General features: G+C 44.9%; 1 long non-coding RNA gene across 3 annotated transcripts in view; it reads right to left on the reverse strand.

Moving 5' to 3' along the window:
• Positions 1 to 23792, reverse strand: part of LOC131455363 (uncharacterized) — a 100791-nt gene that overhangs the window by 14160 nt on the left and 62839 nt on the right. For 2 of the 3 annotated variants that reach the window (XR_009239793.1, XR_009239792.1), the window contains exon 4: positions 7342 to 7474. This is a non-coding gene — a long non-coding RNA (uncharacterized LOC131455363). Of the gene's footprint in view, positions 1 to 7341; positions 7475 to 23792 lie in introns of those variants that run through there. The other variant, XR_009239794.1, reaches the window with a different exon arrangement.

Genomic DNA, 23792 nt, shown 5'->3' on the forward strand with positions numbered 1-23792 from the left:
CTCCCCGTGCTTTTTATAGACTCTCCCTCTCAGTCTCTCAGAGCGGTTAAGCTGTCCCTGGGTTCCTCTTAGCTATTGTAATCCATACACAATACCCACACATTTAATGGGTGAGACGCCTGCAATAAAGCAGAGGGTGCATTTCGCAGGGAGCAATTTAGCCTTCAAACAATATGCCAAGTTTTGCTTCCTTGGGACAATACTGCTGTTGGGTTTTTCTTTCTTTCCTTGTGACACCGACGCTGAATACGAGACACAGTCATTACAGTTTGGACTTGATGATGGCAACGTGAAAAGAGTGGCACGATAGAATCACTTGCCGCCATCCTAGGGAGCTATCCATCTTTGTCTTTGTGAAGGTAAGCACCATGGAATAAATGTTTTTGGATTGCAGGGCAGCCAAAACCCCCAGTTCTGCGTCGCTCGAGTGAGCTAAGTGTCTGCCCGCTATCTCGCATCTCCGCATGCCTTTTTTTAAGGCTAAATGCGAAACCCACCTGGGCTGAAGGAGAGGCCACTGCAGGCTTTGTCCAGTGCTCTCCCTTCTCCACTAAGAAGGACACACAATACCTTCCTTACCTTGCACCAACCTGTGGCGACAATGGACAATAAAAAGCAATCATTCTCACTTCACCGCGACAATTACTCTACAACTTAGCTGCAGTGCCTTCACCCACTCCTGGCAGAGAGAGTGAGAATAGAAAAGTGATAAAAGAAAAAAAAAAGAGTGACTGCTTTCTTTTTTGATGTGAACATGGCTTCTCCTCTTCCCTCCATTTCCTTTGGTGATAAGACACACAAGACTGAACACACTGGCACGGAGCATGTTGGGATAATGTGGCGACACGCTGCTAAGCGCTTCCTGTCCACAGCCAGTGCAATGCTTATTTCGTGTTTTCCTATAACACTGAGCATGGCCTTCTTCACGCTTTCCACATAAAAAAAGTGATATGTAAGAAATATATATTCACAATTTTTATTTGTGGCTCACAAAATCCGTGTATTTTGGTTTGTTATGCCACCGAAAACACATGAAAAGCTGAACGAAAGCCTCAGTACCCCTCTCAAAAATGTCTCGACCGGAGAAGAAAAACAAGGGGCCGCAGCGGAGATGCAGTAAAATAGAAAGTGAAAAAAGAGACAGGGAGCGTCCACCAATATTATCTAAATGTTGTCAGTGGATATTTAATGTATAAAATGGTTTTATAGCCCTCTATGATACACGATACATGGTCCACGATACCAATAATATCAAATAATATCACAATATGTGTCTGACTGAAGAAAAAATGTCTGTGAAAAGGTAAAAGTGTAGGATTTCTCTGTTTATTCGCAACATAGAGATCAAAGTCATAAAGTCTAAGTATTGAACGTGGACGTAGCATCTCTTAACGTAGCTTTCTCCACCATTATCCCGCTGTAAACTCCCTCTTCTTCAGCCATGTAACTTCCCAGGTTTCCCTCATTTATTTTACGAGACAGGAAGTAGTGATGCAGGGTCTATTTACATTATCGTGCCTTAATTTATTATTTAAAATATCGATATTTGCCCGCGTGCATCGGTTATTGCATTTCACGTGGAAGGACGACAGTGCATCACCAAATACATCCCATATTTTGACCCGCCACTAATGTGCATAAACACGCTCAATGACTGCAGTAACAGTTTCAAACACTAAGATCGCTGTTGAGCCTATTTTACCTTTAAGGAATAAAAGTAGCTAGTGCTGGTTCTATTAATAACACATCTCAGCTTAATCTCACACATCCGTAGGGCATCCCGCATCCCAGAGACCGTGGCATTGCTGGCGGTACTTCATTAAGATCGGAGGGATATCAGTGTTTCAGGCTGTCATTAATAATGACAAGGCCCACCACTAAATACATGTCCACTGTTAATTATCAGAGGTTGTGTCTGTTAAATATCAGATTCCTCCCTCTAAATAGTGGGCAGTTCTCCCTTGCAGTCTCATCTGTCACTGTAAATGTCATCACTTTATTCTCTCGTTGGCGACCGTGACAGGCCCCACTTTGAGCCCCGCTTTATCTCCTCTGCCTTCCATTCTCCAGCGCCACAAAGATTCCTCTCTTTCTCTTTTACCTCCCCTTCCACCACTCACTGCTGTATCCGCTTTCCACACGTGGCAAATGATTGCTCGGGTAAAGGTATTTTCTGTTTCAATCTTACATTTTCCCAAGGGAGGACAGAAAAAAGGGGGGGGGGGGGGGGGGGGGACAAGCTTTCTGCAGCTGGTTTCACTGAGAAAATTGTTCAGAATTGCCTCATTCCAGGGCAGATTAGCAAATGCATACAATCCTGGGCTAAGTGCTATTGTGCGCCACAATTTGGCCATTATACTTTGTCTTTTCCATTTAGAGAACCCCTACCCAATTAAAGTAATACAGCCCCTTCCAATACCTGCTCCCAATTAAATCTGGGCGGTATTACCTGCCTTGATAGAGCCGGCCATGGCTCCTCAACACTCACTTGCATTCATTAGGCCTATTCAACGTGACGGAGCTGATGACAACAATTCAAGTTGCTCACCCTCCCTCCCTCCCTCCCCCCGTGCCACTCTCTCCTCTCTTGTTCTCCCCCGCTCTTTCGGATGGGCTCTCACTTTCTTTCACTTTCTTTTTATTTTTTGTGTGTCCCCGCTTTTCTCTGTCACTCCCCTCAAGACTAAAAAAAAAAATGTCTGCCGCTCACTCCCGAGGACTCAGAATTGGCTGGGGAATAGAGAGGAGGGAGGGTCAGTGTGTGACACTTCTTTCCCTCCCCCTTCTCCTCCTCCTCTTCCCCATTTTTTCTTTCTTCGACATTTTCTCGCCTGCCCCTGGTTTTGTTTCCCAGGTAGCTGGGATCTTTTTTCTTCTTCTTTTTTTTTCCACCTCATTGTGCCTTTTTCAAATCCTTGGTCCATGCTGCTTGGTTGGCACCATTTTAAAGCTCCAGTGTCACAAAGAAAGGGCTTGTCCAGGCCACTGACTCGATTGACAATTTTAGAGGGTTAAAAAAGAAAAAGTGCACAAAAGGAAGGAGCTCGGGGTTCTGCTGAAGTTGGAATGACAATATGTCTGCTGCCCGATTCCATAACCACCAGGTGTTTGTGGCCTTTCAGGAAAAGATCTGTCAAATCCCACTGTTCCGAATGAAATCACAGCTCATGCAATAAAAAAAGAAAAAGAAAAAGGAAATGTATTCACTATTCACAGATTTCAGCATCAGATTTAAAGCTAAAATGAGCCGAGCCAAGAGAGGAAGTATGCTTCCTGTAGTTGCATTTTCCCTGGATTTAACGTGCTCAATGTTTCTGAAAAACGTGTATTTTTGAGGAAAACATCCTAAAACTCGTCTTAATAAAGTTGGGTATTGACAGTATAAGTAAGGATTAATAGAATATCCCTCTAAGAGCAGTGGGTGAGATCAACAGGCAAAAAAAAGTACAAGACTCATATTTATTAGGTGAAACTATTACTCGATTAATCAATTACTGAATTAATCGTCAACTATTTTGATACTCGATTCAACGGTTTGAAGCTTTTTTCATGATTAACAGAATTAAACAGAATCATTTTGGTTTGTGGACAAAAACACTCACACACACACATTCGAGAACACTGATCAATATTTTTGATCAGTGTATTTTAAGTTTCCTGACATTTTATGGACCAAACGATGACTCGATTAATCGTGAAAAAAAACGACAAGTTAACCGGTTAAGAAAATAATCGTTAGTTAGTTAGCTCTGCTCACGTTATTTGTCTGATGACCAACAAAAGCCAAGAATGTTGAAGTCCATATGACAATCACAGCTGTCTAAATAATAAACTGAAATGTAACTGTATCATTCAGCAACGTTTTGCTTTTCAACTTAAATTGTTCATACACTATTTTAACATGCAGTAAACTGTAAATAACCAGATATTGAAAGTTATTCTGGAAAAAAGGGCAAAAAGCACTTAGTTACAGGACATTTTCTGGTAATTTTATGAGACACCGATAAAGCAGAAAGTACGGAGGGAGGCAAGGTAATTATATGAGTGTGACCTACTTCACATGTCCTTATCACAAATAAGTGATAAACAAATAACAGGTAAATGAGGGATTACATGATATTTCATCACACTTTGTTTACATGATCTGATTCTTTAAATACACTGGTAAAGTAGTTCTGTGTGTTCCAACCTTGGGAGCGACAGCAACCGAGGGATCGCTCTCTCTCTCTCTCTCTCTCTCTTTCTCTTTGATTTGCCCCAAATCAAAGACTCCGTTCTAGCATCTAAAGGCTGTTTTGTTGCTTTAGTCCTTGTTTTTTCCCCACGTGTCCACGTTTAAAGGGAAATTGGCCGTGACTTTGGTTCACGCCGCTCGTGAAAAACAGAGAGAAATCTTCACCTTTTCTCACCTTGAGAGAGAGAAACCTGCGAGGTTGCTATACTGTGCAGCTAAAGGAATAATGAGTCAGAGGGAAAGTTTGAATAATGAGTAAATAACATATCCTAGATGCCCCCCCCCGCCGCCCCCCCTTCACCATTTGGTTTGCGGTATCGCTGCTTCGGCGCTCGCCGGACTCTGAAGACACATGTATGTGTGCAACCACTTAGCAGAGACTGAGTAAGGAGAGGAAGCCGGATGGGAGAGGGAGATAAAGGATGGCTAAATTCAGAACACATGGCCACATGACTGTACGAGGAGAGTCACCAGAGGCTACTTCCAGTCACGGTAGCTTTATGAAACTGGGATGAGAGGCAGGAGGTACGAAGATGCACACTGTTTACATCATTAGAGCAGGTTATCATTAATGAAAGAGCCATCACATTTGACAGGGGAAGCTCAGCGGGGGGATTTTCTAAGTGACTCCTCATCGGGTTTTGATGAGCATTCTTCTTTATTTTCCAGATTGCGATTTTATTTTTAGCTAAATCCCCACAACATTGAACACTAGGTGATCTACAAACCAATACTGTAAAATACCCAGGTTTCCCTGGATCCACACCTGTGTATCTTCCTCCTCGGCAGATGTCAGTGACGAGTTGGAAATTAGCGCGGGCGCTAACCCCGGCCAGCTTTTAATTAATTTCACACAGGCAGTAGTGCACCGACCCCGTGAAAAAGACGAGGCACACCTGACTAATCAGCCTGAACCTCGTGGCATCACTCCTGGACCTGCTAAGCCGGCCAAAACAGGGGGAGCCCAGGTAGTTTACTGTGGATACAAAGCAGCAATTTATCACTATAAGCAAATGCTAACCTAGGAGCGTTGCCCCCGGCAGAATTAATTGGCCCTCTCCCTGTCTGTGAAGTGTCTGGCCTTGTTTAAAAAGACAGGCTGCCCCAGAGACCCCCACTCTCAACACACTACTCTGCGGAGCTGCGCCGCGATTGGCTGATTGATAGCCATGGAAACCCCTGCTCTGCATAACCAGGAAGCACTTGTTCGTGAAAGCAATTGGATGCTCAGACTGGAGGCGAATGGATGTTGTGAAGTAGTTGTCGGAGCACAATGCCCAGGCAGCTCTGCGCCTTTTGAATCCTGAACACTTGCAGCATCAAATCGGTGTTTTTTCTCCCTGCTATAAATGCAAAGTGAAATCAATAGAACGGGCGTCACGAGAGCAAATATTATAATCGTCTAAATGCTGACGAGAGCTCGAACTGTCGGGGCGTGCAGCGAGTACAGAGTTTAATGGAGTTCCTGGTCACTGCGTCAGTGGATTTCCACACGACATGCTCCAGGGTCCACGATCCCAACAGCGGAAACAACTAAGCTTCACTTTTTTCAGAAGGGATAAGAGGTCTTTCATGTGTCCTGCTTGAGCTGATAGATTGGGGGGAAGCAAAGAAAAAATAGTGATTAACTACAGCTCTTTTGAGCCAGTCTACTGTGACTAAGAAAGTGTGGGTACATTGTGAGAGTAACTTTCTAGTACATTAGCCACTGGTGATTGAAGGCTCTTACTGTAGGCATGGAGAAGAAAAAAAAAAAAGCGAGACAACAGAAAACAGAGAACTCTCCCTCTCTCTTTTTCCTTCTCCCTCTCTCTCTCTCTCTTTATCTGGACTCTCTCGTTCAGTTGAGAGAGTGCAGGCCCTATCTCGCCGGCCCATCCGCGGTGTCCCCTTTCCCTGGCTCCTGTACTTGGGGGAATAATTAATCGGGCTAACAGGTAAGAGATACCGAGACGTGGCATAAGAGCAGCTTTCAGAGCTTTGTGTGTGTGGGGTTTCTTCACTGAAATGGATCCGCTCGCCACTCAGGGCCCTTTTCACCGGAGGAGCAGTTGAGGAGGGGAGGCAGCTGTGAGCGGATCTCACTGGACAGCTATAGCAATGCCCTCCTCCCCTCTCCTCCCACTCTCTCCCACTCTCTACAACCTCCCTTCATCCCCCTCAAACCCCACATCCTTTATTTCTCCTCCTCTTCTCAGAGAAATGAGACTCATGCACGCACAGAGGCAGCTCAGGGCACCGGAGCAAACTGGAGAGCCCTTCAACACATTCCCTGATCTGTCCTTCACCTCCATCATCCTCACCTCAAGCAACCAAGTGTGACTCACCTGCACACGTGTGTTTGTTGAAAAACCTCCAGGGCTAATTGACTCGCTGTTTTGATATGATTTGATTTTTTTTTTTTATGGCGTCTGGGTTTGAAATCCCAGCCTAAATGTATAAGCACTCTCTCGTGAATCAAGAGACCTGGATGTGACAGTGCAGGGGTTGTAAAACAGCAGGTTTCTGAAGGATTATTTACTCTGAAGGAGACTTCAGTCTCTTCCTGGTGGCTGTCGGGTGATTGACAGCGAGCGCGATTCAAAGCAAAGTCTTAGTCAAACTTAAAGGTTTATGAAAACGTGCCATTTAAAGTCAATAATTGGCTTGTTTTTAAGACAACAAAAGTTCTTGAAAAACACAGGGGAGGTCATTTTACAGATGGATATCTCTTAAAAATCTTCTGAACCTTCATTTAAGAATAATAAAAAATAAAGGACTATTATGCTCCATAATGTATAAAATACAGTGTGTAGCTGCTGCAGTGGTGGAATAAATCCAGAAAGACAGATTTCTTCCATGTCTGCACACACGAACACACACACACACACAGTGTCTGAGCAGCTGAGTGAGACAAAGTTACAAAGAGGAAAACATCACAGCACATTTCCGTGTCACTCCCCCGAAAATAGGCTGTGAACTGAGATAAAAAATGGAGATACACATTTTTTTTTTTTTATAACTGCCATCACACACCGCTCACAGGTAAATGCTGCACAAATTAGAACAGCATGTTTTTTTGTTCCTGAGGGGCTGTGTGAACGAATTCAGAAATCAGTTTGTCAAATCACCTCAGTGTTGGTAAAACAACGTGATGTCCGGACTGCTGCCCTTCTGCCTTCTCTGTGCTGATGAAAACTCACTATTATGAGTGGAAACATCCGTCTCCCTGTACGGCAACATCTTCTTCTTCTTCTTCTCCTACGAATAAGAAAAAGGAAACAACGTTATATATTATAGACACGTTTCCTTTGACAAGTGAGACAAGAGGAACGAGGGGAGAGTGTCAAATGGTCAAAAGCCAGCGGACAACTAGTGGCCGGAGGATTAAATACAGCCATGATATTTCCTTATACTACTGTCACACTGATGTCCACCAGATGATCAGTTTGACATGTTGAATATGTCTTCAAAAATCATTAAATATGGAATTAATATTGAAGGCTGCTGTTTGCACATACTTTCTTCCCCTCCCTGTTTCCACAGGAAAGGCCAGAGCATGGCCCCCGCCACACTGCCCTCCTCTCCTCCTCTCACACTTTATGTGTGACCAAAAAAAATCCCAATGGGATCGATAGTCTCCCCAAAACTGAAGCCTCCCCTCCTCCCTTTAACCTCCCAACCTTTCCCCTTCCTTCCTTCTTCTTTACCTCTCCCATCCTCCCTCCCCTCACCCTCTCTCTTGCTGTCCTTCACTGTTCCTTTTGTCTTACCTCCCCCTGCTGGCTGCCTCTCTTTTTTCCCTTTCTCCCTCAGAAAGACTCTGCAGCTACAGAGCTAGAGCTTAACGTAAGGAAGAAGAGGGAGAGGAAGAAGCAAAGCGAGGCGATGCTGTAATGCACATTTGCATTTCGCCATGTGCTGTGTCATGACTTTGGGGGAGTGTGCTCAAACCCCTCGGCCCTGCTGCAATTACCATTATTTTTACATTTTACACGGCGACAAAAAGGGAGAAATGCTCCTTCAGAGTTTGCATATGTGAACGTGTGAATGTTATAAACACTCAGAGCCACTCGCTCCGCTGTAATTACTCCAGATTTAAAGCCTCCGCCAAAATGGCACGTGTTAACAAACCAATCAATGGTATCGATAACAACCTCATTGCAGATTAGATCGGTCGTGTAACGTCAGCGCGCGGCATCGCGTGCGTGAATCAGATATTCAGGTCACAGATATTCCTGAAGCAGTTGTGAGCGATCGCCAGCTTCATCGCCACATTATGACGGAGGCTGGCGAGGGTTGAAAAGGCTACTGCTGACAAATTCAATGATTGAAAAAAGGTGGAGACAGGCTAATGGGGCGTGGTGATGATTCATTTTCACCAGTATTTTTTTTTGTCGTCATGAAAGCTTACATTGTCACTTATGGCAAAGGCAACAGATGCCTTACACCAATTACTGTACTGTCACTGAGGCCGCATGGCTGCAATAACACCGCACACAGTCAGAACATGTGTATGAGCACAGGAACACCCCCCCCCCACCCCCCAACACACTCATTGTTTGCCCCATCCTGCTCCCCCCCCCCCCTTTGTGCCATAACAAAGACAAGGCATCCTCTGTGTTATTCTACATTCTCTCACTCCATTCTTTGTTGGGGCTAGAGAACGCGAGGTCCAGGGCCCGGCCTCTGCTCCACCCCCCCACCACGCTTCACCATCCCTGGGCATGACAGGGACGGGCAGGGGCCTTAGAGAGTGTGGAGGTCTCTTCAGGTAGATGGGGAGATATCGGCGGTGGTGGAGGAGGAGGTGGAGGTTTACACACATCTGCAGCCCAGAGAGAGAGAGAGACATGCTCAAAGGCTTGGGGGAGAACAAGGCGGGGTGTGGGGGGGGACGGGGGTGCAAGGGTCAGTGACAAGTGGCACACACAGGGTGGGTGTGTGGGTGAAGTGGGGTGGAACAAGTGCTATAGAGGGGCCAGAGATTGTGTTTTTCCCATGGTCCACTACGCCCTCCGCCCCTCTGCACCCACTCCCCCCCAAAGTCTCCCTTATGGACCCTCACCCAAACCCCCAAAACCACCCTCTCACACAGACTCCCCCCTCTCTCTCTCTCTCTCATTGCCCTGTCAAGAAAGGAGCGGGCAGGCTCAGTTTCACTCCACAGGGCCTGTGTGTTTTCAATGAATTGATACAGATGAAGAAGTGCAACACAATAGATGGATTACCTCAGCCAAAATAGAGTGAACCCCCCACGACCCCCACCCCCCCAGCACCAACACTAGCCCACTACACCCCTCATAACCCGCGCCCGCCTACCTCACTTATTCACACAGCCACTGACACACTCTGACACTGGCTCACACACAAACACGAGCACACATACAGTAAAAGACTTGCAGGTGCACACGCACACACACACACACACACACACACACACACACACACACACACACACACACACACACACACACACACACACATAGTCATACAGACACACACACTGCCATTGAAGACATTTACTGCTACTAAACTCTTGTCATTACATTTATGATCTTTCTCTCCTTTAAAAGCTAAGGTTAGAAATAGACAAAGTTAATAACAATATGTTTTTTTTAGAGGAAAAAACTTAAAAAGAATGTATATGTATACTATATATATATACATATATAAATGTTTATATATATATACACGTATATATATACATATATAAATGTTTGTATATGTATATATATATATATATATATATATAAATGTTTATATGCCATTTTTGATTGTAGTCTACCTTTGTACATACTTTACTTATAAATCAGGCAACTATTTCAGTGTCTTATTGCATCCTTCATAACAGTGAAGGGAATAAAAAGATGACATTCTTAAATTTGTATTTCACTGGGTATTTAAGACAGCAACTCTTAGATGGCAGCTCTATGGTGTACTGTATAAATCTTTTCTTATTTTTGGTAATGGTATTTTTCGGATGATCCAGCCCCCAATGGGATGTGCATGCAATGTTTCTTTAGTTTCTCCACATATTACGACCTTATTTTCTTATTTTCAGAGCAAAACTTTGTGTTTTTAGGCATTTTCCCACTTCTCCTGCTCAAGAACATGTGAATTTGGTGGATGTCCACTTTGCTTGGAGTCAAAAATTCTAATCTTGGTGGTAGAGATGGTCTAGAGTCCCCACACGAGCTACACATGAGCCTCAGAGACACTTTATATCTCGAATGGCATACAGTAAAGTCATCGCGCTCAGTGAGTCAACCTTGCACCATCGGCTCGAGTTTAAAAAGGGAATGTCTGCACGAGACATTAAAACTTCGGAGCAATGCAAACTCCACTCACAGAAAATGTAAGACGTTAGCGCACGCCCCACGTTTGACGGATGATGATGATGATGATCTCTACAAAGTGCCTGGCAACAAAGCTGTCAAAACTCCCATGTGCCACACTTATTGACAAACTACTACAGTACATGTGGCTCATAAAGAATCCCGGACAAAATGTACAAAACCTTGGACTGTGAAGCCAAGGACCCGCCCACCGTCCCCGTGGCAGCGGTAGGAGGTGGCGGCGTCCTTAGCTGTCCAGGCTAATGGCTACGAATGGGCCTTAATGCATGCTCCTCCCGATAAATCACATACATAGCGCCCTGCTCAGACATTCAGCAGCTTGTCCGACTCCTTCACACACTCGGAGATTAATGAGCACACAGCCATTTACCTCGCACCACTGGACAGCAGGACACACAAAGCCACACGCACATTTTTACTCGTCACAATCCTGACGGATTTCAAATGATTCCATTCCTCTGAAAACATTTAGGGCCACACACTCGCAACACGCCGTCTAAAACTGTCCAGCAACACTTTCTCTAGGACAGGATGTCTCATCACAAACATCCAGAGCACCAGAAATCACCCAAAATAACACAGTGACAGAGGGAAGACAAGGGGAATGATGAACAGGCGACAAAAGTCTTTCTTTAGCCCATTTTCAGTAAACTTTCCCCCTGCGGTCGCTGCAGTGTCCCCTGATCACACACATTTAAGGGATCCACTGTGCCGAGCCCGACGCCTTCTCCAAATGTTTATTTTAGCACAAAATAATGCACTTAACTAACCATATCTCTGGCGCCATCATCGTTGCCCAGGCTATTTACAAACTGTATCTATTAATCATTTTTTGAGCACGCACGGCAATTAAATTAGGCTGGGTCACACTCGAGCAATAATACGATTTTAATTGCACGGGGGCAAGGCTCTAATTCAACTATCTGTGGATGGCTTGGTGGCGCCAGACTTAAACGCTCGCTGGGATCAGAAACAGAGAAGAAAGGAAGTAGAGTCGGTTTCACTAATAGAAACTAACATCAAAATATCAGAAAGTCTGTCTTTTTAATAATACACCCGGCTGAAATTGAGCAATTGAGACAGACCTCTGACAGGGGAGGGGGTGGGGAGAACAAGGTAACGTTTCACTTTTCATCACAACTCCGCTCCAGCCACCTTCCAATAAAGCTCTGTGATCCCAGGTCAAACTCCTCCGTCCACACCTGACAAACAAACACTTTAAGAGCACACGGTGTGCGAAAGCAGCGGCGCCGATGGCGGCAAAGAAGGAAACACACGTAGAAGTGGAAGCGCAGGCTGCTCCGAAGCAATATGAATGTTTACTTGTTGAATCTTTTATCAGTTTTGTGTTTTATCTCTCCTCCTCTCTCTCTCTCTCTCTCTCTCTCCCACTCCCTCTGTGTTATCTATGCAGCAGGTAGTGAGCTGTGCACTCGGGCTGCGTGGAGCTGATTAGAACAGTGATAGATGGGAGGGCGGATGACCTTAGCTTCAGACTAAACACAAGGTTGGACATTTGTCTCCCCACCGCATTTGCATGCTTTCCGCCCGTTTATGGCAATTTGTCACTATTCTCTCTCTTTGCCGTTGTGTGTATGGGGGGGGGGGACAAAGTGGTGCAAGGTTGGATTCCCCCCCCTCCCCCCCAGAATAAAAATTCAAAACAGGTTATGATGAAGCACTTTCATTCAGATAATTCCACACACGGTGCAAAACTCATACACTGTGAATCGCCTCGTCCCTGCTCTCCTGGAGCAAACTCGTGGAAGTGTAATTACAGGACACTTGTACTGAGATTCATCTTAGTATGAAAACACGGGCAACACACAAGCAAAAACACAAAGAAATAAAAGATATTATGCACTTATTTAGAGGTCAGCGTCCTCCCTTTAACACTCAGCTCTGACCTGCAACCTCCCGCCCCCCCCCCCCACACACACACACACACACGCACACACACAAACACTCTGTCATCATAAACACGTATACGCAGCACATACACGACGGGACACGCGCTGATGAATGGCCTGTCATGCTGTGTGGTGATCAGTGAATTATTTACACTCATATGCCTTTTTAATAATTCAGCGGGCCGGTCTTAACAAATGACTGCATCGTTCCCCCCAAACCAACAGAGTTCACTCAGCCAGAGCCAGAGCGCCACACGCGGCTCTGATCATAACATCCAGAGCAACCGTGGAACACGACGGTGGCATTTGTGCAAGGCATGAGATCGCAGGTTTATTTCACAGGATTTGGCATCCTTACGTCTTATTACCTTAACTCCTAGACCACTTATATCGAGAACATTCAAAAACGATGTCAGCTGAGATTGGCACAGCACCGCCTACGTGACCCTAATGTGGAGGATACAGCGGTAGAAGACGGACAGACGGATGTGGGAAAGCAGAGAAATAGAGCTTTGTGTCTACTTACTTTTTATATTAGTACTACTACTACTACTACTACTACTACTACTACTACTACCCCCTTTTTCCTTTACATACTTGTTGTTACAGTAGCTTTTGGAAAAAAGGGGCAGAATCACTCACTCTTTCAACAGTTTTTTGACAATTCTACAGAGAGTTCAACCCCAATGTAAAGACCGTCCGTCGCTGTTAAACACTTTAATATCACGTACATTATGTCTGTAATCATGAAAAAAAAGTTGTACAATTTTCTCTGTTACTATTTATGTGAAATGCAAGTCGTCAAATATCTGTGTGATATCGTGTTCTTCTCATCTTCATCAGTGTCTCATATAAAATGAAATGAACAGTGTAGTCATACGTTCCAGCTGAAATCAGCTGACTGCAGTCTGTGCAGTCACTACTTAAATAACACTCCTCCCTCACTGATTTCTTGTTCACGCGCTCGTGACCCTTCCAGTGAGGACACTCTCTCAAAAATGATATGGTCTCCATAAGCACACTGCTGGATGTACAGTTGCAGCTCCACATCTGCCACCACCCACGATGCATCAGTGTGCACACACAGGCTCATGGTATGAGCATCCTGTCAGTCACACAGGGTGAGCTGTGGTCATGTATACACACAATGACAGATTATACGTGCCTTCTTGGATTCTCCAGCCATCAGCTAACACACCACGGCTCAAACACACACGCGCAGGCGTACAGACAAAGACGACACAGATACAGACACACACACACACACACACACAGAGGCCCCACCAGACACTTTCAGGTCCCTAACGAGGTCGCTAATTAACTCTCCCACTTGCGCTCGCTCGTTTTCATCCGAGGTGCACATTGCTTTTTTGACAGGAGAAAATTGCCGGGCAATTAAATCATCTGAAGACGAACACTCCAGCAGCTGGTATTAACAGCTAAATGTTACATCCATTTTCAAAAAAAATGTGATTGTGGAGGAAGTGTACAGTAAGTGGCTGACTGCTATAGTGCTCCATAATAACCCCCACAGCAGAGTCTCTAATGTGGCGTGGTATGTTGACGGCACAAACGCTTCATCATAAATAAAGTATCCATTCATGGAAACCACGGCGCTGCTTTTCCTTAAAGATTACGTATTGTTCATTTTGGGACAAATGGCAGAGGTTAAATGAAGGTGAGACGGCGCTTATTTAGCGTCTGAGTACGCAGGGAACAATTTAATGATTAATATCAGACGTCTTTGTCGTCATTAGTCAGGAAATAATGATCACGCATCACAACTTCCACTTTAATCTCCCTGTGTTTTTTGATTTCTTTCTCTCTTTTTTTTTGCTTAAATCTCCAGAAGCATCAAATCAAACCGCTGACAAAGTTAATGAGTGACGAGTGCACACAAACATCTCCTGTGGGGGACCTGAACTGAAGTAAGAGGATAGGGAACGGGGCTTAAATTGGACAGAACGTGACTGAATAGAGACGCGTTTGACAAGCTGTCACTTTACAAGCGTATTAGAAATACATAACATTAATAAAAGTATCCCATTGTCCATGTATGAAACAGACTCACAATTCTACCTTGAAGTGTCCTATAAAGTCAATCTGTGCCGGACTCTCTGCGGCCGTGACGCACAGACAAAGATAAACAACAGAGTATTATTTGCAAATAATATTTGACCCAGGTCTGAGCATGCACGCACGCACACACACGCACACACACACACACACAGACACACAGACATTGTGTTTCAGGCTCCACTTCATCTCAGTGCAGCCTCGCCGGTTCGCCCCGGCCTCTTCTGAAACTGATTTTTGTCTCCTATTTTGTTAACCTCGCTCGCAATTAACCCCACGCTGTGAGCCAGCCACACATGGACCAATCCGGCGCTGCCTTACAGTACGCGAGTGGCCCGGGCTCGGTGTGAATCACCGCATTGTGTCATCTGTCCTGTAAGAGAAAGGAGTGGCGTCGGGAGGAGGGTGGGAGGGTGGGAGGGAATGAGACACACACAGAGAGAAAGACTGTTGTTTTTTGGGGGTCCACCATTCTTAGCAGCGTACCCCCGGGGCTGATGACAGCAGTATAGGGTGTGTGTAAGGAGGGGTGGGGCCATACTGACAGGTTCTTTTGTAAAAGAAGGAGAGAGCGTTTGGGCCGAGAGAAGAGGGAGGGGGAGGGGGGGGAGAGACGGCGTAGGTGAGGGCCGGTTTTTGTGGTGCAATCAGGAGTGTCTGAGATGGCGTGAGTCGCCGCCGACGGGGGGTCATTGTACCCGCTCCATTCTGTCTCCACACTACTGCTACTGCTCAATGGGCGGATTAAAGAATACACCCGAGTCTTAATCTTTGAACTGCACACGCACGCACGCGCACGCACACACACACACACACACAGATCTGAATTAAGTGTGTCAGGACGTGTGTCCCGCGCAGCTTGTGTGTGTGTGTGTGTTTTACAAAACGGTCACATTGGGGGTTACAGGCAGAATCTATAGGTCTCATTTGCATGGCCGTATGCGTCATAATGATGTTACTCGTGCTGTGACATGTACGGTAAGGATTCTTTTAACACATGCCTTTGTGTGGAGGTTTTTTTTTTCTCCTCATAATGAGAGAAAAAGGTCAGTGTCTGGCAGTGAGGAGGAGGAGGAGGAGAGGAGGAGAGGAGGAGAGAGGGTATTAAGCCAGGATCCTTGCTTTCTTTACACTTCTCCAAGTTCGCCAACTCCAGCAAACGGCCATGTACAACAAGCCAAAGGGGTCTTTTATTGCAAATTTAATTCATTTCTCTAGACAACTGTGAAATTTGCCACCGACATTAGTCATTACCCCGAGGCTAACGGAGAGATGATCTCAGTTAATAAATGATCCCTAACAAGGACCCCTCTTTTTTTCTCTCTCCCATTGTGTTAATGGCGAGGGCAGATGTTAACGCCACGCAGTTACAGAACAACACGGCTCACACCGACTGTGGCTCCACTTCCTTCTCCGTCCGTCTGCTTTCATTTGGCGGCTGGGTGCCTGCTCTTTCTTCACCCACCCCCCTCACTTCCCAGTCTCCTTTGCCTTCCCTTCCTGCATCACCATCACCCTGCAGATCCTGCATTATGCAGTGGCATCATTAGAGCCTCGATTTTCAAATGCTCCTGGCGCCGTTTCTGGATTGCAGGCCGCGGCGCTTCCGGGGTGCTGGCCAGCACAGGCGAGCAGAGGGAGCCATTGGGAGCAGATGTGAGTGACAGCAGCTCTGAGAAATGGATAGAACGGGGAGAAAGAGGGAGAGATCGCAGCCATTTGGGAGGTGGTGGGGGGGGGGGGTAAGTGGCTTTGACCCTCCAGCTGGCCCTGGTCATCATTGATACTAAACAATGAGGAAGCTGTTCCAAGCATCAAGGGTAAAAGGTCAAGGCGGAGGATGCATCACACCGCAGCCTCCGCTTCTGACAATACAGTAACGCTAAAGCAGAGACAAAGACAGAAGCTGTAATCAAGCACTTTTGTCCCCATCAATTTCCATAATTTGAAAATAAAACCCATCACAACTGTGTAGTTTTATTTCCAGCCCTTGATAATTGTTTCCCCCCCAAAAGTGAAATCCATTATTAAAGTGCCGAGGCATCGGAGTTTGACTATCTCCGAAATGACAAGTCACATCTTCTCAGTGCGGGAAAATTGGAATTTGCGAAAATTGTGTTTGCAAGAGGGGGCCCCTTACATCTCGTTAGGGAAGCACATAATACGATATTCCCATTTTTTTTTCTTTCCCCTTCCCTACTTGGAGTTCCAATTTATTGAAGTAACCGAGCAGAAAATGCACTGACAGCTGTAGCACTTTATTGCGAATTAGTATATACATTCTACACCCCGCGAGAAAAAGCCAAGCCTCATTGTATTTCTGTAATTGCCGGAGCTCGGGAGAGAATGAAGGGCGCAACGGAGAGTCGAGCAATTACAAGCTAAAGATGACAGGTTATACTTTTAGCTTCAGATCCTGTTTGGAGCTGGGGTTCAAAAAAAAAAAGAAAAGAAAGAAAGTTGGTGGTGGTGGGACAAGGGAGTGAGAGCAGGTGATAAACAAATGAATTACTGGCCTTTGTTGTTGTCATTATAAGTTAAGGCAACTGTGTGAAGCCGCATTGGGAATTAGGACGACTCAATTCAGTCAATGCGATGGATTTGATTGCTTTGAAGCTAATGCTATCATGCTTAATATATCTCTATCTATATTTCTCTACCTGCAGGCAGGGTTTTTTACAAAGGCACAGCCTCATGAGCTCTGATTACAGCCTTTAAGCAGTTTCCACTGTGCGCTGCTATTTTTACTATTTTTATATCTGAGTGAGTATTAAGAATTCTTTCAGTGTAAGATATAAAAAATCAGGTCCTGCTGTTGTAAGCAACTTTGAGCAAAGGGCGAGACAGCACGGAAGAAAGCTGAATAATCGCACATTAACTGAATAAATCCTACATGAAATCAAGGCTTGATTGTGTTTAGGCAACAGTGGAGGTTAAAGAGAGCTCTTTTTCATGAGAGATTCGACAAAGTCGCACTACTTCGCTTTGACCACAAGGTGCTTGTCAAAAATGTCAAAAACAAACAATAATTGCTTTTCCACGATACAGTGCCAGCACTACTCCACTCTTTACTCGGTTTGGTATCAGTCACGTTGTCTTCCATGACCTCACGGTACCTCCTCAAAGTTGGCGGGTACATGACAGCACGGCTGCAGGAAACTGCCGGGGCCAACCGTTTTATACGCGACACAAACGCAGTGACGCTAGTTATTTTTCGGTGTAACTGAATCATTAGAGTCAGCTCATTAAAAGTGAAATACTACTGAACGTGGTTGTGATTCGGCTCACGATCGCCAGCTTTCGGTAGTGCTGTCGCTACATACGCCAGACTCCATCTCCTGACATTTCCTTTGCTAAGTGCTTGAGCATTTAAACACATGTTTTTAAGGATTTAAAGTCTTTTTAACTTATCTACATTGTCGGCATTGTTCAGTTAGATTCTTGCGTCGGCCGCCGCGCTCGCCAAAAACAGCACCAGGTATCAGGTACCATCACTACTGGAAAAGCAGTCGAGTGTCATGAATAAGCACTGTTTGATTGTTTCCATCAGTGTGCATCAGTACTTATTACCATGAACACATGGAAAGAGGGTTGAAGTTCTCTCCGTGTCCAGATGTCTCGTCCATGATTTCTCTCATGCAGAGAGAGAGAGGGTGAGAGCAGCAGACAAGAACACGGTGTTTTATCACTCTGCTGTATTTGTCGAGCTGATGTGCTGTTTGGTGTGCAGAGCTGCAGAACTGTGAAGTGCCTCAGGGTGCAGAGAATAAAAAAAAAAAAACTGACTGTACATATGACCTGGCAAAGTCTGCAGTCTGTCCTGTGTGCAGGTGAAACGCCCAAGGCCTCTGTGGGCTGCACAGAGAATTGATGTCAAATGAGAGTGACTTCAGAGGTTAGGTTGGTCAGGTGCATGAAAAATGGATCAAGATGTAAACCTGCTCAAGGTTTGATATTCTCGTCTTGTGTGATTGATTTGGACTCTCAAACTGGAACAAAGCGGCCACTCCCAATACTTACAGACAAATGTACGGAAGAGGATTAGTGCCACACAGGAAAACAATATCAGAGTTTTGAGTTTAAACTCAGAGCTCTGACTTTCTTTTCAGAATTTAAAGTCAGAATTATCAGTTTTAAGTCAGAATTCTGAGAATAAAGTCAGAAATTGTCAGAATAAAGTAAGAATTCTGAGAATAAAGTCAGAAAGTGTCAGAAGAAAGTCAGAATTCTGAGTTTAAAGTCAGAATTATGAGAATAAAGTCAGAAATCTGAGTTTAAAGTCAGAAACTCTGAGAATAAAGTCAGAAAGTGTCAGAAGAAAGTCAGAATTCTGAGTTTAAAGTCAGAATTATGAGAATAAAGTCAGAAATCTGAGTTTAAAGTCAGAAACTCTGAGAATAAAGTCAGAAAGTGTCAGAAGAAAGTCAGAATTCTGAGTTTAAAGTCGGAACTCGTATTTTTTTCCTGTGTGGCCTTTTTCCTCTTCCGTGCAAACACAACCATAATGATAACAATCAAGCGTTTCAATTCTGTAGTATTGTTTCATCAGATTGGCCAGCGTGTGAGATTTGTTTTCCACATCCACAGCGCTGCTGCGTGCAGAACTGCGACTGTATTCCACTTCTGTTGCATATGCAAGAGCAGAAGGCAGCCCAGGGGATGGCAACAAAGAGACGGAGAGTACTTTGGATGTAAAACGCACAAAGCTGCAATGTAAACACTTGTCTTCCTTCATATTAGATTTTCCATCATCTTCATCACTCCTTTTGGCGAGAAACACATCTCACACTTCGGCATTTCAATTTACGACGGCGCCGTCGCGGAGTACATGCTCATTTATTGTTGTCATTACTTTGTCGTGTCGAATAAATTGATAACATGACACAACTTGTTTGCTGCCTCGGTTTGCGTCGCCAGTCTGATTATGAGGTCAAGTGCATTAACAAATGACAAATGTGGGAGATGGGGGAGAATTGCCATGCATTTGTTTCTCCTCCGAACACTGGGGCGGGTTTTCTCTGCAATTTCAGAGCGGGTTCATTCTCGCAAATTACAAAATGTACAAAACGTGCAACAAGGCAGGAGATGAAGAAAGTCCAAGTAGTTAAGGGTTACTTAAAGTATACTTTTTTTTTACTCATTAGAGAGGAAGAGATGTCAGCAGGTTACACAAATTACACGCTTAACATGTTTGGCCTCCACGGTGGTGGTGATGGTCAAATCTTGAGGGATTATATGCCTTGATTAGGAAGACGATATGGCAGCGGAAAAGTCCCGACAAGGTCAAAGTAGAGGACTGAAAGTTGCTACGGTGACGGAACTGAGCGAGCACAGTGATGCGTCTGACCCCACAAAACCAAAACATACCTCAAGGGCTGCTTTTTTAAAAACACACACACACAACGACGGACCAAAGGAAAATGGAAATCCACGCTGATCTTTGGAAACACTTTGCCAGGCAAAAATGCCCTGATTTAATATATTTGTGTTGCATCGAGCAGCGATGTTTCCCTAATGTGAACTGATCCATTTTTACACACAGGGAAGGTGTTTCCAAAAAAAAGTCAATGGAAAACACTTCATGAAAAAAGGGGGGGAAAAAAATCCTCGCTCACTTGAGCACTTAAGTGAGTGTGAACGACGCAGCGAGGACACAGACCGTACCTCGGGGGGGCAAAACATATCTCCTGTTCTCAGGGGGACGACTTCACTGTCAAAAAATAATAAATCCACCCCCCCCATTATGTTTTATCGCAGAGTCAGACGGCAAAATCTTCAAAAACCGGCGTCTGTGATGGGCTAAAGAAGAAGCTGACAAGAGAGTGTGAGCCCCCCCCCTCATCTGAGTCACTTTGAAAACTTAGCGTATGCACCTTTTAACAATCCTATGGGGATGAATCAACCTTGCGTTGCTATCTATGGCGGTACAAGGAAACACACCTAGAATTACAATGGGAGGCACATCAAGGAACGGCCAAGCCTGACTGACAAGCACCCCCCCGCCCCCCCCTTCATAAAAGCACCGCGACTGCCTTCATTTGCATGCCGGGGGTTTGGACCGGTGGAGGGAGTTAATCAGGGCTTTCCGTGGTGCCATCGCAGGGGCCCCCACCCCACCCTTCCCCATGAGGGCCACTGGTGAAATCCGCTTAGTGGCAGCGTAGTAAAAGAGGAGTTTGTGCCCACCTCGCCTTGCGGGACAGGAGCCGATCGCTCTCTAGTGGGACTGACCTCTCTGCCAGTGCCTGGCACCTCCCATTAAAACAGCTTTAATTACACAGAGTTGACTCCTCCAGTCGCCCCCCCACCACCCCACACACACCCAAAATCCCCCTTCGTCGACTCTCTCACCCACCGCCTTGCCTATCTCTCCCACTCCACGGGGGAGCACCCCTCGTCTCCTCTCCATTAAGATTGAGAGAGTGAGCGGGGGGAGTGGTGGGGGGGGCAGGAGCCTGCAGAGTCTTCCACTTCTACACATGCAGCAGGGAGCAAATACCATTTTCAGCTTCAAATGTCTTTTTTACAGATTTCACACATTTTATTTTCCCCCTCCCACCCCCCCACACAGCCACACACACACACACACACACAACCCATACATGATAAATGTTGGCAGCGCGAGGCAAATTAAAAATGATTCATGTGTTTGAGCACGCTTAGGTACATACAGTGAGGGACCAAAACATACAGCATGTTACGTTTGACTCAGGACAAGGACAGACATGAGTTTTGGAGTTTCACAGCTCTATAACGTCTGCTTTTTTCTAAGCAGATGTTGAACGTAATTACGACCATGAAGTGGGGCTGAACCATTTTATTTTGAATAAATATGTGATTGCGATTGTTTGGAACGGAATTGTGATTGGGAAATGATTCAGTTTATCAGAGGGTACGGAGGAGTGTTAGTGCCACATGTAAAAACAAAAAAAGAAAAGAAAAGAAAAAAACTTTTTCATTTTCTCTTAGAATTTTGACTTTAATTACAGAATTCTGAATGTTTCCCAGAATTCTGACTTTTTCTGTAATCTCAGAATTCTCACTTGTTTCTTAGAATTCTGACCTTAATCTCGTGACTTTAATAATGACTTTAGTCTCAGAATTCATGCTGTTTTATTCTTTCTTTTACATGTGGCCCTAATACTCTTCTGTAAGAGGGAACGGTCATTTTCCCATCATTATTCTCATTTCCATTCAAAGTCATATTGAAAATGATTACTGTGTGATGTTCCCTCGAGTCTGTAGAATAAGACGTGTAAAGGTCAAGACAATAATGAGATTTTGGCAGTAGGCCATATTGCGGTTTCGGTAAAACTTCGATGAATTGTTCAGCTCGACTGTAAAGCTATTCTATTCTTTTCTATCAGACACATGAAAAGTAAAAAAAGAAATACACATTTCCATGACAACGCCACCCCCTCCCCCAAAAAATACTGTTATCAGTTAATTTCAGCAAGGGACACTTGATTTATGTTTCCATGGATAATAAAGTACAGTATCACTAACATGTGTACAGTGGTCCCCGAGCAGCACCTCTGTCTGCTTGATTAATGCTGATTTAATTAAGCCGTGTGCTAATTAAGCGGTAAATAATGACAAGGTGTGCGATTGTGCACAGATAATAGCCAAAGCTTGTGGCGGAGTGATACCGCGGAGAAGTCGCCCAATCACATGGTTTCTTAGGAGAACAATGGACTGAGATTAAAACGCATCCGGCGGACATGTTTGACCATTGTTATGCGTGTGATAATCAAGATTTCAAAGCAAGCAAAAAAAAAAACACACAACTAATGATCAATTTAGCAAGTTTCTTCAAACTATTTTGGCGTACAACCCCGCGCCGTGACCTAAATGATAAATCCGTCGATATTTCACAAAGTGAGACGTCGTCCTGGAACGCTAGGACATCCGAGAGAGTCATTAATCAATTCACACCCTAACTGTCCCAAACTGCACAACCTCAAAAAAATACCAATTTCCTCTGGGTTAGTGTCAGCAGCAAAGGCAGCAGCTTCTCGCCAACACCCTGTGATCACCCAAACACACACTTATTTACTGCAGAAGTGCCTCACTGCTGTTCCCCTGGTGTCAGATGTCTCCACGTACAGACTCCTGATGTGTGTATAAGAAGAGCGTTATTTACACTGATTAATGGTTCCCAGGCTTTGGCAGGGTGTAAGCTGCTCGCGTCCAGACAGCGGTGACAAATAAATCTATCAATCATAAGAGGGATTTTCTAATCCCTGAGCCATCAGACAGAGTTGCAACCTAAACACTTTGTCAGGGAGCGAGCGGCCTCCTGTTTGCTGTGAACACACCCTTAGTGTATCGTTAACGCAGCACTTTGAGTGACAGAGCGGGGCTCGCTGCACACGGAGGGCACAGACGTTTTCAGAATGGTTCTCTGCAGTTAGTAAACAAGCTGTTTGGCATGTTTTAACGTCCAGTTACAACTGGGAAAAAAAGGGGTTTTTGAAGTATCGTATAACCATCCTTGCAGGGAAGTAAGGTAAAGTAAGGTCTTGACTCGCGTCGGCACGGCTCACCTCTACATGGTTTGTTTGTTTGAGTCATCGCAGCATGGCTGCACGAAGCTGCACAAATCATGAGAATCAGCTCATTCAAAAAGATTTGTACTTCCTGCACGACCTGAAATACCACTGAACGTTGGGTCGCGATTTGGCTCGCGATCGCCGGCATTCAGCAGTGCCGTCGCTGAATACACCAGAGGTGAGGTGAGGCGAGGTGAGGCGTGCCGCGCTAGTGGAAAAGGGGCTATGGAGTCATCTGCCGTTCCAAATTATCTCCATGTTTTAGAGTCCCAATTACAGAAAAGTTTATAAATTACACTGGCCCTGTTTCAGTTGGGGAAAAAAAAGTCTGTACAGATCATTTTTAATCTAAAAATGTCATTTCCAAATGAATAGTAGTAGGGATGTAGCCTATGTCTACATTTTAAAAAATAGATTTTTATTGTGGGACATTTTCCACTGATAAATACAAACAGCATCTGTCCAGGCAGCTTCTTTCCCCCCCCCTCTTTTCAACACTGACGACGTATGAGAATAATGAGCGTATACAAGCAAAAACCAAATGTATTTCATTAATTCTCCAGATACAAGAGGCTCTGACAAGATAAATGTTGTCACCCAGCACATTTCAGCACACACACACACACACGCACAGCTCCATCTAACCCAAAAGAGATGAGTTAAGGTACAAGCGCTGTGCTAA

The sequence above is a fragment of the Solea solea genome, chromosome 2, assembly GCF_958295425.1.
Source record: "Solea solea chromosome 2, fSolSol10.1, whole genome shotgun sequence".
Taxonomy (NCBI): domain Eukaryota; kingdom Metazoa; phylum Chordata; class Actinopteri; order Pleuronectiformes; family Soleidae; genus Solea; species Solea solea.